Source organism: Bubalus bubalis, chromosome 13 (assembly GCF_019923935.1).
Source record: "Bubalus bubalis isolate 160015118507 breed Murrah chromosome 13, NDDB_SH_1, whole genome shotgun sequence".
NCBI lineage: Eukaryota > Metazoa > Chordata > Mammalia > Artiodactyla > Bovidae > Bubalus > Bubalus bubalis.
In genome coordinates this window covers 58,407,472-58,425,307 of record NC_059169.1, presented here as the reverse complement: position 1 = coordinate 58,425,307, position 17,836 = coordinate 58,407,472, and the positions used below count along the sequence as shown (strand labels likewise).

Here is a 17,836-nt window from a genome sequence, read left to right as displayed (position 1 = left end):
CCACGTTCATAGAATCCTGTCCAAACACACTCACCTATGATTAACATACACACACAACTAAATCAAGATAGATAACCAACAAGGGCTGACTGGACACCACGGGGAACACGACTCAATACTCTATAACTACTGTATGAGAAAAGAATCAGGTAAGAATCAGAAAAGAACAGATAAAAGCATATGTATAACTGAATTGCTATGCTGTACACTTGAACACAATACTATAAATCAACTATACTCAATAAAATTTTTAAATAAAAAACAGAATAAAAGACAAACACACATGCCTGTGCACAGGTGTACACCTTCCCCTCCCTGCTGTGTTGCACTTCCGTTCTGTCCACTTTGTACTCACGTCCTCATCCTCCCACTCCTTAGGTCAGGCTGGTCCCGAGAAGGCCAGTGGTGCCCCCAGGTCCAGCCTCAAGCCTAACCAGGGTGCTGACACTCTGATCCCAGCCTCAGTTACCTGACACAGAGGGGAGTCTCAGTACATCCATATTTCTTTCTTTATTCAGTTTTTAAGGTGTTTTCCTTGTGCCTCTGGCACAAATACAAAAAGCATGTAGGTAAATCAATAAGACAGCAGTTTAAAAGAGCTTCATGCTCTCTGGGTCGGGAAAGCCACAGACAGCAAGAATTCCACAAATGTGAGCCAACCCATAAAGTAAGCGTCTCTAATTCTCTGAGGGCAGAATTATAAGCATGAAACCAAGAGACCTCTTGAGCTTGAACTGCAGAGGCTGGCAGCAGGAAATCAGTAAATTCTTCTCGGCAGGGACAACCCAAACCAGAGTATCAGCCACTGCAGTCCACAGTGTGATTGCTAGAGAGTGACAAGTGACCAGTGCTTTCTAAAATCCAACACGGACTCAGCATCAGGCTCACTGACACGTCAGGTAAGCACCACACCCTCTTCCTTGCCAACAAACAAAACTGTCTTTGTCCATCATTAACCATCAGGCATGTCTCCGGCTCTCCTGCCTCTCCCTGGCTCTCAATCTCTGCTGATGGTTTGACCAACTTGTCCAGAACCTTTTCAGTTGAGTGTATATATGTTCTTGCATCATTAAGCAGACGGATAGGATCTAGGTCCTCATACACAATCTCTTCCTCCCTCTCGCGCTTCAATTTCCTGTCACCATGTTTATTCTGTCTAGTACAGCAGAGAAGGCATGCCTGGACACAGAAGACCTCAGCAGACCCCCATCTCTGTGCTGTCCGCTAGTGTGACCATACCACTATCCGAATGATGGGCGAAGGCCACATCTCCCAGCTTGACATTCAAGGTCTGATGAGCGCTGGGCCCATGTATGCTTCCAGGCTTTAATCCCCTTTCCTCTTCTACTTGACATGTGCCTGCCAGTAAAACTGGCCTTCATATTCCACAGCTTCTTGCTTCCCAGGTGGTGCTGTGGTAAAGAATCCACCTGCCAATGTGGTAGATGTGGGTTCAATCCCTGGGTTGGGAAGATCCCCCTGGTGTAGAAAATGGCAACCCACTCCAGTATACTTGCCTAGAAAATTCCATGAACAGAGGAGTCTGGTGGGTTACAGTCCATGGGGTGGCAAAGAGTTGGACACAGCTGAGCGACTGAGCACGAGCACCCCATAGCTCCACCCTTTGAGCTCAGAAGGCCAATCTTTCATTAGGCCTTTCCTGATTTCTCCTTTCTCCCCTTTCCCCAAAAAAGGTGAAAAAGGAGCTTGATATTACTTCTCCACATCCCGAATCCCCAGATCTTTCCTTCTGGCACTATCATACCATATTTTAAAAATTATATTTATGTACATCTTTTATGTACATAAATATAATTTTTAAAAAAAAATGACTTCCCTGGTGGCTCAGATGGTAAAGCGTCTGTCTACAATGTGCAAGACCTGGGTTCGATCCCTGGGTTGGAAAGATTCCCTGGAGAAGGAAATGGCAACCCACTCCAGTACTCTTGCCTTGAAAATCCCATGGACAGAGGAGCTTAGTGAAGGCTACTATCCATGAGGTCGCAAAGAGTTGGGCACAACTGAGCGACTTCACTTTCACTTTCACATCTTTTATTGGGCTTCCCAGGTGGCGCTAGTGGTAAAGAACCCACCTGCCAATGCAGGAGATGTAAGAGATTTGGGTTCAATCCCTAGCTCGAGAAGATCCCCTGGAGAAGGGCATGACAACCCACTCCAGTGTTCTTGCCTGGAGAATCCCATGGACAGACTACAGTCCGTGGGGTCACAAACAGTCAGACACGACTGAGTGACTTAGCATGCATATCTTCTTTTATTATACTTAAATGAGCCTTTTTCTACAGTTACAGTTTCATTATAGCTGTGTGTGTCTTATTTTCTTTATTAAACTACAAGCTCACTAGGTTGTAGGTTAACAGCTCAGATACCTCTCTATTCCCTACAGTGTCTGGGACAGCATTTTTGTACATAGTTGACCCTTGGGATTATCTCCTCCCAACTTCAGCTCAAAATGATGAATCACTTTCAATACAGCATGGGCCCTCATTTTTTTTTTCAGTCTTTTAAGATGGAGATTACAAAGTCCACCTTCCCAACTGGTTAACCAGTAAGGCACCCTCTTCCCTTCCCCCTAGGAGGGCTATGCCAGAATACTCAGGGCCTTCCCTGGTGGTTCAGATGGTAAAGAATCCGCCTGCAATGCAGGACACCCAAATTCGATCTCTGGGTCAGGAAGATCCCCTGGAGAAGGAAATGGCAACCCACTTCAGTATTCTTGTCTGGAGAATTCCACGGACAGAGGAGCCTGGCGGGCTACAGTCCGTGGCATCGCAAAGAGTCAGACACAACTGAGCAACTAACACTATATGGAAAAACACATTCTGATCATCATGATTGATTTATATTTGTCATAACATTTATTTTAATTAGAAGATTTAAAAACTAAAGAAAGTTTGAGGGATTTTATGTTATTAAATGGAGACATGGGTTTTAAAAGATATGAAAAATACTGTATTTCCATTCTGAGTTTCCAAGTCTGCTAGGGAATGCTTTATCAGTTGTGATTTTTCACATAAATATTCAAGTGCTGTGCCTTTGAATGTAAATGCAATTCCATCTGACTCAATAAAACTTAGGCACCAAAGAAGCTCCAGCTAAAATTCCTACCATGCAACAAATTATCCTTCAGAAAAACTTAAGAATACAGAAAAATGTATAAGCTGTAAACCCAAATTGTAACAGTAAATACAATAATGATGCAAAAAAGTCAAAATACCAACTTTCAAAGTTTGACATTTTTACTGAGCATCTATTGAGGTCTATAATTTAATAGGATAGTTTTATGTGAAGTGACTTGCAAGCATTCACATACAAGTTAATGTATTCAACTATTTTAGAGAGTCTTGTGGTAATCACTCATCTGTGCTTTCTGCAATGGCAATTATTTAGAAATAGCCAGGTTCTTGGTTCTATTTCATAATGCTGTATATGTTTATTCTCAACAGGTATAGGTAGTTTAAAACTCGATGCACTGCTGACTGAATAAACTTTACAAATTCAGTTTCATTGCTTGATTAAAAGTTGAATCACTGGTTGCTGCTAAGTCACTTCAGTCGTGTCCAACTCTGTGTGACCCCAGAGACAGCAGCCCACCAGGCTCCGCCATCTCTGGGATTCTCCAGGCAAGAACACTGGAGTGGGTTGCCATTTCCTTCTCCAATGCATGAAAGTGAAAAGTGAAAGTGAAGTCGCTCAGTTGTGTCTGACTCCTAGTGACCCCATGGACTGCAGCCTACCAGGCTCCTCCATCCATGGGATTTTCCAGGCAAGAGTACTGGAGTGGGGTGCCATTTCCTTCTCCGGGAATCACTGGTTGGGAGATGGTAACTCTTATGTTCCAGGACACTGTAGCTATCCGTGGTGCTGAATTTTGTGAAAGGTTGCTAAATTATGTAAAACTAGAACCATTCTCTGCAGCTGGCTTTACTCTCCTTATCTATGTCCATAATATGAGTACTACATCACATTTTATTCTAACATATAATCAGAACTGTGTTCAGAAAAAATCTCCCTTTTCTTCTTAGCTAGCAGAGGCTATTTTATTTTTGAGTGAAGGGTGTGTAAACAAAATGCTCTATTTTGTAAGGGGCCAGGAAAAGACATAACTTGGCTTTCCAAAGGCTAAACCAATCTTACATTTCATCAAAATATTAAATGAATTGATATTTTAGGTATCCCCAGTAAAAATGTTGCATGCTTCTCCAAAAGAAGCCTCTTTTGCATTTGACAACAGAAAGCATTTGTTTTCCACGTTAAAAAAACATCCTTACTTCCAGGACAGAGTATCACCTAGAATATATAGTGTTGGGGGCCAGAGTGAGGCACTCCGCCCATGGCAAAGGTCATGAGGAAGGAGGCTCGACATACGCAAAGGCGGGATCGAGCCTCAGGAGTCCCCCTGGAAATCCTCGAGCATCTACCCCCATAACCAGAGCCTGCCTGCTTTACTACTTGTGCTCCCACCTACACCTCTGACTTTACGGGGGGCTGTCCCCCACCACCTCTTTTGGAGAAGGAGTTAACCTAGAGCTCCAGTTAATAAAAACTCCTGGGCATGACAAGAGTGTTTTAACCTACAAACTCCTCTGAAGGTTCTCTAGCCTGCCTGACAGGCTTGTCCGGCCACATGTGATTGCTCACAGCCTCCCAACCGTGAGAGGCATGAGATGCTTTAAACCTTCTAAAAACAGGTTCCTTAGAAAAGTTAGAAAACTATTAGTATAATGGGCTGATTAGAAATTGTATTGGTGAAGGGTTTTTCATTTGTTGAGCCAATGTTTGTTGCTAAGTCTCCATATCCCCTGCCCTTACACACATTAATGAATATATAGAAGAAATAAGTATTAACCTTTGATATTAATCATGTTAGACCTTAGGCTAAATAAATTCTTTCCTTAACTAAAACCCACTACACCCTCACCCTATAGGAATGTAACTTTATTTGGGTGGCGTCTGTTTTAAGAATAATCACCCCTGGAGAAATAAGTGTCCTGGTTGACTGACCGCTGTCACAAGGAGAGGGTCATAAATTGTCAGCAGGCCCCCTGGCCAGAAGATGATGTAACACCCCTAAGACCTCTGTATACATTTGTATGAAGCACCTGACTTTGATAAAAGTCAGGACTGCTGACCCCATGTGACTTTTGCATAACATCTCAGTGTATAAAAGTAGACCATGGAAAATAAAGAATTGGGATCAGTTTCTCGAAATACTGGTCTCCCCATGTCGCTCTCTCTCTCACTCTGGCTGAGTCTCCATCTGGAGTGCGGAACCCGCCATGCTTGCTAATTATGCCTGGGCTTCTAAGATCCGACCGGGGAGGCCTCAGTGTCTCCTCTCCTTTGGGAGAACAGAAGGACGCCTGCGGCCTACGTAAGTGGTGCAAACTTCTTGTCTTGAAGTTTTATTGGTCTCCCGCGTAAACCAAGCTACTCAGCCTCTTTTCTCCACTGAATTTTCCTACTGAGCTATCCTCATTCTATTACTCTTTACATCTCTAATTAATATCTAATTGAAGCTATTGTATCCTGATCCTCGCTGACGCTGTCCCCGCTTCGAATACCCTGGATCAGCCAGGGCTGGACCCCGGCAGTATAGGGTATTCATTTTTGCCTATTATGTGTAATTTTTATTTTGTTTTTGTCTTGAGTGATTTTTTCCTAAAATTCAAATACTTACATTGCCCATTATTTTTTTAATGGAATTTCATTGTCTAAGAAAATAAATATACCAAAGTCCCCTACTCCCACCATAAAAAACAGAGATTAATGTGTAGAACCCCAGATTTTTTTTTAACACTCAGGGAATCAGCTTTTTAACTCCAGGTTTATACTTTGCATATCATGGACACCTCTCCACAAAAATACATGTAATAAAAACTTTATTACTTGTAATGGTCACTTTTACCATAATTTCCCTGTCAATCTCCTACTGTCAGACTTTAGGTTGTTTTCAGCTTTTGTCTTTTAAAATAGTTCTTCCGATAAAATTGCTGACTGTATATCTTTATGCCCCCCTTACTTCCTTACAATACATTCCTAAAGGTAGCCTCGTTGTGAAAACAGGAAAGCACATTTGCATCTTAACACACAACTTGAAGCCCCGTTAGGGTTTTTTGTTTTGTTTACAGGCACAGTCTATGCCCAGACTATATGCCAGGACCTGGCACATAATGGATGCCCCATAATTACTTGTTGAATAAATGCTAATTGCCCTCAAGAAAAAAGTGTCAATCAATCTTCCTTCTCTCTCTCAATTTCCCTACTATCTATCTGTTCCATCTCCTCTCTTCCAAAATTCTTCATGACCACAATGACCAGATTATTTGCCATTTGAACAGCAACACTATTTTTCTGCTTAGGAATTTTTTCATTTTTAATTAAAGCATAATTTATCTATGGTAAATTGCACCCTCTTTACTGTACCGTTCTGCACGTTTCAGCAAATGTAGTCAACCATGTGATCACCACCATCACAATCAAGATACAGAACAGTTCCACAGGCTCCAAAATCCCCCGGTTTGCAAGTCAACTCTTCCCTTACCCCAGCCCCTGGCAACCGAGATCTGATTTCTGTTCCCACACTTAGCCTTTTCCAGAATGTCATTTAAATGTAACTATACAGTGTGCAGCCTCTGTGCCTGGCTTCTTTCCCAAGCACAGTGCATCTGAGATTCATCATGATATGGGGTCTATCAAAGTTCATTCGTTTCTATGGCTAAATACAATTCCACACAATGTACCACAGTTTGTTCACACCTTCCCCGGTTGAGGAATGTTTGGGTTATTTCCAGATTGTGGCAATTATAAATAAAGCTACGAAAAACATTCACGTACAAGATTTTGTACAGAACTGGAACACTTCTGAGAATTTTAAAATGCTAAGACAGACAGAATGCCAAGACACCAAGTACAGACTGGACATCTGGACACTCTCTTCAGAACACACTTCTCACCACCCAAGGTGATCTGGTTCTTGGGTTTATTTGGCTGTGTATTATCAGCCTCCCCTTGTCCTATATAAGCTCCAGGAGAGCAGGCAACCCCCACCGAACCAGCCCATCTTCTGTTCCCCACTCTCGTCTCAAGCCCACAACAGTAGCAGGCACACGGCAGGGATTCAAAAGCACTTTTTTAAGAAATGAAGTTCACTCAACACTAGGAATTTATTTTCCACACTTGAATAGCATTTACCATTTCCAGGTGCTATTTGCCGTGCTTTGCTGCACTGAATCCATATAACAACCCTATGGCTAGATTTTGCTATCTTGTTTTTACAGATGAAGAAACTAAGGCAGAGAGACATTAAATAACTTCTGAAAGTATGAGGAAGAGCAGGAATGTAAATCCACAGTCCATGGTCTTAAGCCCCCAGGCCAAGCTTCCACAGAATCATCAATTTTTAAAGTTGACAGGTTTAAAGTCTTGCTATTTTATTTCCTTATTACTTTACCTCTAGTGACATTACACATCATTTCATATGATGTTCCGCTATTTGTACTTCTTCTTTCATGCTGTGTATCTCCAAAGTGAAATTCTCTCTAGCCATTATTTTTAATGGCAAACATATTGAAGACTAATATTCCATCTACAAAGTACTAGATGAGATCCAAACTCTTCCAATATTATCACATTCTTGCATTTGTTAATAAGAATCTGAAAAGAGAGATAGGCTTTAAATCTAGATAAAAGCAGATCCTTTCTGACGTACAGGAAAGGAAGAGTATCCATATATAGGACTCCATATATAGTATCCATATGTCTGAGTCAACTGGCTGAGTCAGACAAGGCTTTGGTTATACTGCTGTTGGAGGAGTGAACAGTATTTAAAAAAAAAAAAAAAATGAGCTCCAACATTCACTTGCAAGGCATGTCCTCTCTTCTCGTTCAAGGGCTATCTGGCCTATGAACTCATAACCTGGCTGCTTCACAACCTATGCCACCTGCCTGGCAGGTGAAGGGCAACTGAGGACCCACTCGTTCGAATTTAGAGCATCTTCTCCTATTCATCTACCTGCCCAAGTATTAATATAATGCTGCAATATTCACAAGTTTGTTCCCTTCATTTCTAATCACAAGTGGCTTATGTGAATATTCCAACACACCCTAGAAACACGCAACGAATCTAGAATAGGCAAGGAACACATCCCCTTCTTTCTTTCCCACGTGTCCTATGGCTCAGTCTGCTCTACAGTGTGGACGCTGGGCCAGGCAGTTCCAGGAGAATCCTAAAGTCTGCTTGAACAGGTAGGGAGGGAGAATGCTTCCTGGAGGCCGGGGTTGGGGTTGCAAGTACAACTGGGAGACAGGACCAACACTTTCTCAAACTTCTCTGCCAGACCCTGCTCAACCTCGCTTCTCCAAGTGTGTTTATTTCAAAGCCGCAGGGGTGCTCAAAGCTGCAAACCTTGACCTCTTCCATGTACATTAGACCCTGGCAATGGACTTGAGCATTCACAACAGGGGTAGCATATGACCCCTGTTTATCTGCGGGACTGTAGGCTATAAACCTCAGGGATTGTCTACTATTTGAAAGGAAGAAAGAACTCTTTCTCACAGCATCAGCGATAATGAAAGCATCACCTGCAGCTCAAAAGCCTGCACAGGTTGGGGGTAAGGAGGGGGTACCCCCCTTATGAATTGAGAGAGCAGCACTGACACAGATACACTGCTGTGTGTAAAACATAGCTAACGGGAAGCTGCTGTATAGCACAGGATGCCCAGCTCGGCGGACTGTGATGACATAGCGGGTGGAGGGGGATTTTGGACGGAGGCTCCAGAGGGAGGGGCTACATGTATACATAGAGCGGATTCACACTGTTGTACACCAGAATCTAACACAACATTGTAAAGCAATTATACTCCAATTAAAAAAAAAAAAAAAACTCAAAAACAGTCACTGCCAGATTAAAGATCTTGAAATTAAAAAAAGCAGCAGCCTGCACCAGGTCACTGGAAATGGGTTTCTTTCAAATTGAGTCTTTTCTGGAAGGTACATTTCTTCATCTTTCATCAGAAGCATATAACCTTTTTTTCTGTCAAATGAACCAGATACCTAGAAGGATAAAGCTAAATATTTAACACCAAGGCAGCACAAGCAAAAAAAAAAAAAAAAGTGTGTAACAACCAGACAGCAAATAAATAAATGGCACAGTGACTACAAAAAATAAAACTCCAATTAAATGTAAAGGGATATACTTTCAAGTCCCAAGGCTTTTTGTTAAGAGTCTCTGTATTTCTCTTAGTTATACTATGTAATGAATAAGGCATTTTGATCACCATGTTTGGAATGTCTTAATCTCTATGGGAGAGATAAAGAAATAAAGATAAATAGAAAAAGAAAAAAATATATTCCTTAGTTAGGAACCAACTTGGCCTAGAAACACACAAGAAAAATAAATGATCTATGCTGGGGAGAATGACTGGTTCTTCTATACAATCAAGATGAATGAATAATATTGCTTTAGTGGACTTGTAGGATTCCTCCAACATTTCACCAAAACTTGCAGAAAAATAGTACAAAACAAAACAAGTAAGAAACCTTAAGATTTCCAACAAAATTCAAGAATGCTTCCTTAAAGAGCAACATGGTGATATGTGTCTGAATAGCACCCAACTCACAATCCCAGGGTGGAAAGCTGGCCTGTAAGCATTTCTGGGATAGCACGGGGGCTTCACGCATCACATCTGGATGATCGAAACTGACAACTTCCATAAGCAACAAAAATCAAACACTCTCAGAAAGCACAGACCTGAGTAAGGATGAATTTTAATGCACATGCTTTAAATATTTAAAACCACAGTTTAGAAATTCACTCTTAAATAGCATGAGCTGCTCAAACATCCATTTTAATCAAAGACTCTCAAAGAAATACCATAAGTCTCATGCTTCTTATCTTTTCAATAAAACAGCCGAAAAGCTAATTAGTCACTTTCCATTTAATGATTCACAATCATATCCTCTTAAATACATGACCTGGGTGCATAAGTTTCAGGCACAAGAAACAAAGCTATGATGCTAACTGCCCCTCTAATGTGTGGTCCAGACAGTAGCCAGGAAGGATCCTGACCAGAAGTCCCGTCCCAGGACTACTCTTCTGAACCGGCCACGCTTCAAGGCTGAGGGGGCACGTTTACACACTACCCTCCTTCTGACCAGAGAAATAGGATCCAGATGACTGTTAGGGCCTCTTCTGAACTAAAACGGAAGAGTCCAGGTTAGAAGTGCCCAATGAGGACCTAATTGAGAAAACAGACTATTGCAAACCATAGTATCCTGCACGTCCAGGGGCCTAGAAGAAAGAGAATTCCAGGGAGATAAAACAGGTCACAGATCAATGGAATCACTGGCGGCAGATCCCTGAACAGTAACAACAAGCATCTGAAGTCAGGGAGCTATGCTAACGTTCCAAGAAATAATGATTTTCACCTTGAATTCCATATTTTAATAGACTATCAAGTCAAGTATGAGAATATATTCATTTTCAAACACACAATAATTCGTACATATACATATATTACCCAAATCTCTAAAGACTATACTTCTGCAAAATGAATATAGAGATGTAGGAAGATTAAGGGGTCCAGTATGGGCCACCAAAGAAAACAAGGGTGGGGCTCAGGCCGGGAGATGAGCTGGTTCAGAGAGGAGCAGAACAGGACGGGGTGGGAGCCAGATCCTGTAAGAAACAGGCAACTGCCGGTCCTGCTTGTGTTGAGCGACTGTTCTGCACGCTCCAGGCTCTTTCTTTGCCAGTGAAGGGGGAGGCTACTTCTTCCTTGTCTGTCTCTAAGAGCAAAGAAACCTTCCCAGAAGCACCCCTAGGCTACCCCTTAAAGGGCAGGGGAACGGGGCCCTGGTGACTAGATGGCAACATCAGGAGTCACTGAGTCAGGTGGCCAGCAGGCAGGACGTTAGAACAAAGTTAGGCTACACAAGCAAAGAGGAAAAAGATGTGACTGCTGGGCAGCAAATAGCAACATCCTGTTCGGCACTTAGGGGAAACCCAAGGGGAAGAAAGTTGCACAGAACCCTAGAGGGCAGCTGCTTCTTCTAAGCCTTTTACTTCTATAATCAAATAAAAGTTCAACATCTTAAAACTACTGTTTCTGTGTGGCATATTTAAAGAAAACTGAAGCAAAATGTGAAGATTTTAATGATTTTAGTGAAGATCTAAAGCTACAAACTCACTGAAAAGATCTATGGAGTGACTTCTCCATTTGTTTAAATTTTACAAGATCTGGGATTAACAGATATACACTTCTATACATAAAACAGATAAACAACAAAGATCTACTGTAAAATACAGAGAACTGCAGTCAATATCTTAGAATAACTTATAATGGAAAAGACTGAAGAAAGATTATATAATTATATACATATAACTATAATTGAATCACTTTGTTCACCTGAAACACAACACTGTAAATCAACTACACCTCAATCAAAAAGTAACACTGACAAAATATAGAGAAAGAAACCGAGCAACCCCATGGACTAGAAACCCCGCCAGGCTCTTCCGTCCATGGGATTCTCCAGGCAAGAACACTGGAGCAGGTTGCCATTTCCTTTTCCAGGGGATCTTCCCAGCCTAGGAATTGAACTTGTATCTCTTATGTCTCCTGCATCGGGAGGCAGTTTCTTCACACTAGCACCACCTGGGAAGCCCAAAAAATAAATAAACGGTAGTAGTATTGCATCACTGCAGTAAAAACGTGTGCATGACCCACTGCTACATGCTTGAGAGGGCCACAGAAGGGGTCCTGCCTGCAGACTTGAGGATGAGTTTTGCTACTGTTTGCTCCAGCCGGTGCCCACCAGCATCCACCACAGAGGACCTGTGTCTGCATCTGACTCCACTCTGAGCGCCTCCACTTTTCCCTGCTCCACACTCTGCCCATCTGAGCCCCAGGCCCGCCTCCCCTCTGCTTAGTGGTCACCCTTCTCTCCACTCCAGAATTTGCACAGCTCATCAACACTGAATAAATCTCTAGCCTCTGTTCCAGGAACCAACTCCCTACCTAGGAAGGCACTGGTGAAAGTGTCCCCTGGGCAGACTCTTATCTTTAAACAACTGGCTATCATCAGATAAAATAAGGAGCTGTTACTCCGGGCCAAGTGCCAGGACACGGTAACAGTTTCATTTTTGGAAGAACAGGTGACTCAGCACGGTTCCTCTCCAACACCATCTCCAGGCTGCATGTTCCTGGAGAGCGGAGTCTGGGCTCAGCAGAGTCTCAGTAGTCCAGAGAGGTCCCTGGATGAATGCAGTCTACCAGGTTAACAGTACTAGATTAGTCTGGGGCAGGAAGAAGCAGGGTTGCAAGACACTGGTATCGTTACTAGAGAGCTGTAACACGCAGACCGTAACATACACAGTTCACACCTGCCGAAACCAAGTTCCCCATGTAAGCAGAGCCACGGGCCAGCAGCCCACACTTCCTCCACGGGCACCTCACTTCCGCCCTTTCTGATCCCGTGGTTCGTGGTTCCTTCTGTAGGTGCCTGTCTCCCATCCCGCCTCACCCTACTTCGTTCACAGAGCCTGGCTGCTCTTCAAGGCAGGGTCCTTGCCTTTCAGCATCATACATCCCTTTTTCAGGCCTTCCGCATAGCAGACACTCAATAAAACTTAGCTGGATCCCAGATAAATCCTCGTGATTTCTGACAGGGGGGTGGGCAAGCACTGCCATCCAAGCCACGCGTGTGAATTCTCGCCCCACTGCGGCCGCAGAGCTGGCACTACCCACTCTGAGAGCTCCCACAGGCATCTGGACCCCATGGAGGGCTGTCCGGGAGGTCCCACTGACATTATGCTCATGGCTAAACCCTCACCAGTGTCCAAGGAGCTCTGCTGCCCAAACCAGATTAACTCACTCACTGCGTATGTACCAAGCATCTACTTTGAGCCAAGGTGGCCAGGTGCTAGGAAGAGAGGGACTAAGACGGGTGTCCTGATCGCACAAAAGCCCTTCTGGTCCACAGGCTGTGTCCATCCCCAGGGCCTCGCGGGTTGCACCAGCAACAGGGAAATCATGCTCACGCCCTCTAACATCCCCCTTCATTCCACATACCCTGCCGGTCAGGAACTGGGCGCCCGCAACTCTTCTGTACTCCTTGGCTCCTCTCTTGGGATCCTTACCGCTTTCCACCTGGCACGACTATTTTCTACATCCCTGTCTTTTCTTCTCACCTCAACTTTGAACCCTCTTTAGGGGCAGCACTGGCTCCTGGTTCACCCCATCTCCACCCCTCACAGTTACCCCAACACAAAGAGCAAGGTGGCTACATCCATCTGTGTCCTCCCAGGCAGACTCTCCTACTGGGACTCCCTGCCAGGCCCCTGTGGGCCCCCAAATAGGTGTCCCTGGATTAGCAGACCCAAGCCCCATCACACAGTGACCCAGATTCACTGACTCCTCCATTCCCATCGTCCATAAACTGAATCCACGCCTCTTCCACATCTGTTCCTCCTGCCCCCTTCTGGAAGTTGCTGGGAGGGGGGAGGGTGTTTTCCTGGATGCAGGAAGCTGGAGATGAACTCTGTTACAGAGGCCAATTTTTTTTTTTTTTAATGTCTTAGCCACATACCTGAACTACCAGCGCTTCCCTAACATTTCCGTATACATGTATCCCTTTTCTGAAAGGGTGTCACTAGCCTGGCCTCAGTTTGGTAAGCTTCTTTCTGAGGTTTTAGGCACAAAGCGAATTCATCCCTGAAGGCCCCAATCACCAAGCAACGACTTGCCTGTGGCTGCCTGGATCCTCTTGCCTCCTTCCTGAAGCCAACAGCTGACCCAGCGAGCAGCACCGCACCCCCCCCCCACCACCCCGGCACCCTCCCAGCCTCCAAGATTACACAACACAGGCCCAGCGGAGCATCTTAAATTACAGGGAATCAATATAAATCTCCCTCAGCAAACACATCTAAGCTGAGGAAACTGTCGACAGGAGGCATTTGCATCTCTTGATTGGAATAAGGTCCAAAAACCCATTGAATCCAAGTACTGCAAAGCTGTTTTACAAACAATCGCTTCTGATTACAAGGGGAGCTGCGTGAGCCACATCTCCAAGCTGGAAAGGGGCTTGTTCTTATATTAAACTAATATTTTAGGCACGGAGCTTACATCACTTGAAACTACATTCAATCCAAGGGGGAAATGCAACTTCCATTTCCCCCCTGAATTATTCAAAGCCCTCTCTAATTTTCAGTGCACATAAATACACTTCCCTTTAATAAAAATGCTCCTCTGAGGAACACCTCTGGTCTTTTGTCTCCCTCTTCGAATAGCTGATAATTAATGGACTTTTAACATTTTGGGGTATGAAAAGTGTTAATTATATTCTTGGAAATAACCGTCCATATTCAGCAAATTCTTTGGACTTGATCGGCTCACTGAAAGCTTTGTTAGCGGCTCTGTACAGTCAGACTTTCATCTTTTTCCTGGTTGATATCTTTGCTCACAAATCCATTTCTCTAATTTGCCGTTTTCTCCTAAACGAATCTGTGATGGCTCTGGTGGGGATAGACACTGAAAGGTAAAGCAATTCTTAAAAGGTGGTCACTACCACATACAACACCTTTGCTTACAACACTCCTGCCCCACCCCAGGTCTTGTGTTGGTCGCTCAGTCGTGTCTGACTCTTCATGACTCCGTGTACTGCGGCCCGCCAGTCTCCTCTGTCCATGGAGTTCTCCCAAACTGGAGTGGGTTGTCATTCCTTTCCCCAGGCAATCTTCCTGATCCAGAGATAGATCCCAGGTCTCCTGCACTGCAGGCAGACTCTTTACCATCTGAGCCACCAGGGAAGCCCATTTGCTTTACAACACTCCTGTCCCATACCAGTTTCTAAGAAGACATTTGCAGACACACGGAGACAGGTGACCATGCAGCCAGGCAGGTACACAGCTCCTTCCACTTGACACAAGAAGTTGACTCTCTGTTCTCTGACAGCAGTAGCCTCGTGCTCTTTATTTTCAACATAAAATGGAAAATACACAATTGAATATCATTCAATCATAAAAAGAAGGAAATCCTGCCATTTGTAACACCATGGGTAGATCTGGAGGGCATTTATGCCCTACTTTGGTTAAAATCCATTCATCTCCTGATGAACTTGCTTCCATGACTTGGCTATTTGTTAATAATGCTGCGTTGAACACTGGGGTACAGACACATTTTCACAATAGAGATTTTGTTTCCTTTGGATAAATACCAAGAAGTACAACTGCTGGGTTATATGACAGTCCTGGTTTTAATTTTTTGAGGAACCTGAATGCTGTTTTCCATAGTTGCTGCACTAATTTGCATTCCTACCAACAGTGTACGAGGGTTTCCTTTCCTCCATGTCCTTGCCAACACCTGTCATTTTTTGTGTTTTTGGCAATGGCCATTCTTAGCGGTGTGAGGTGATCTTTTATTGTGGTTTTGATTTGAATTTCCCTGGTGACTGGTGATGCTGGGCACCTTTCCCTGTGCCTGTTGGCCATTTGTAAAATCTTTGGAAAACTGTCTATTCAGTCTCTTTCCACTTGTTAATTGAGTTGTTTGCTTTTCTGTTAAGTTGTATGAGTTTTTAAAATATATTGTGGATTATAAATCAATCATGTTGTTGTTCAGTCACCCAGTCATGTCCAAGTCTTTGAGACGCCATGGACTGCAACACACCAGCCCTCCTTGTCCCTCACCATCTCCCGGAGTTTGTCCAAGTTCATGTCCATTGCATCAGTGATGCTATCCAATCATCTCATCCTCTGAAGCTTTCTTCTCCTTCTGCCCTCAATCTTTCCCAGCATCAGAGACTTTTCCAATACATAAATTATACTCCAATATAAACAGAATTTTAATACAGTAAATAACGAACAGAATCTGCGCATATCTTCACTTGGCCCCTCCAGTCCCAGAAGCAGAGGGATTCCCAACACCTGGGGTCTTCTGGGATTCCTTCCCATCTTGTCAGGGTCTTTATCCTCCATTGATCTCATCTTCTACACCAGAGGCTCTCAGTGTTGCCTACATATGGGAATTACCTGTTCATTTTCAATAAGGCTGATGCCTGGGTCCCCTCCCCGATCCCCGAAACACCCTGACTTAGCTGTTCCGGGGCGGTGGGGGGGGAGGGGGTTGCTTGGGTGGCAGGTCCCTACTGCTCGGCCAACGGTAAGGCTCTATGCCCCAGCTGAGGAACACAGACTCGCAGCCACAGTGGCCTCAAGACGTGTGTGTGCCTGTCTGTGCTTACATGCAGGTACAATCCAAGAACACACAATTTACCATTCTGACCATTTTTAAGTGTATGGTTGGTTCTGTGGCACTGACTACATTCACGCTTCTCTGGAGGGGAAGCACCCTCTGTGATGTGCTTCTTATGGAGGGAGTAATTGTGTTGCTTTTAAATGTTTATAAATCGGGGACATTTCACATAAAAATGCAGATGTCTGGAATCTGGCAACGGAAAGGTAACATGGCCTCCTAGCCACAGTCGCCTGGGACCTGTGACAGCTGCCTGTTCAGGCAGAGTGTGGGTCTCAGGGTCACTGGGGTTCGCCCACCACCTCCACCACTGCCCACAAGTTACTCCCAGCCTGGTCCCTGGAGACAGGAGTTACCTTCATCCATCACCAGGGTCAAGCCTCCTCACCCTGAAAACATCCTTGGTGTTCTGATCCACATCTCTTGGTAGCTTCCTCTTCCGTTTCCCTTCTCTCCCTTGCCTCCCATTCACTCTCCAAAGCCTTGAATCTCAGCTTTCTCCCTTCCCCTGCAGTCCCCCCAGCCAAGATCACTGACCTCACACTGCACGCCCCAGGGACACAGCGCCGTCGCCTGACTCCCCAAGCTGCACTGGACGTGCTTGAATACTGCGCCCTTCCAGAGCCCCTGTTTTCCACTCCCACCCTCCCAACTCCCCTTCTTCTCACCTGGCTTCCATCCTTGGCCCACAGCAATGGAAGACTCACCATGACCTGCTGGCCGGCAAGTCCAAACAGCGGGTTCCTCTGGGCTCCACGAGAGTCTGAGAGAAAGAGTCTGAGTTCTTGCCTCTGTCACTTAGGAGCTGTGCTTTGGGACCAGTTATTTAGCCTAGGCTCCAGTATCTTCACCTAAACAATGGGGGTAATCATTCCCACCCCAAAACCCTGTAGGAGGACTGAGATGAGGTGTACAAAGCCTGACACTTAGAGCCTCGCTGTCCTTGAGAACTCTCCGTGGTGACAGAAATGGTCCACACTTGCACTGCCCAACAAGGCGGCCACGACCTCCAGGCGGCTACTGAGGACTCAAAATGTACCTAGTGCGACTGAAGACTTAAACATTTATTTGTATGTACTGTTCAGTTCAGTTCAGTCGCTCAGTCATCTCCGACTCTTTGAGACCCCATAGACTGCAGCACGACAGGCCTCCCTGTCCATCACCAACTCCTGGAGTTTACACAAACTCATGTCCATTGAGTCGGTGATGCCATCCAACCGTCTCATCCTCTGTCATCCCCCTCACCCGCCTTCAATCTTTCCCAGCATCAGGATCTTTTCCAATGAGTCAGTTCTTCGCATCAGGTGGCCAAAGCATTGGAGTTTCAGCTTCAGCATCAGTCCTTCCAATGAATATTCAGGACTGGTTTCCTTTAGAATGGACTGGTTGGATCTCCTTGCAGTCCAAGGGACTCTCAAGAGTGTTCTCCAACCAGTAATGTTAATGAATTTTGAATTTAATGATTACATGGGGCCCAGGGCTCCCTACCGGATGGACAAACGTGAGACCAGCATCAGTGAACAGCTATTAGTGCTGTCAGTAGAACAAAGGGAATAATCATGAT

General features: G+C 44.5%; 1 protein-coding gene across 7 annotated transcripts in view; it reads right to left on the bottom strand.

Annotated features, from left to right (window-relative positions):
* The window catches only part of MTUS2 (microtubule associated scaffold protein 2), a 392,307-nt gene that overhangs the window by 262,802 nt on the left and 111,669 nt on the right, over window positions 1-17,836 (bottom strand). The gene's annotated exons all lie outside the window — the stretch shown is intronic.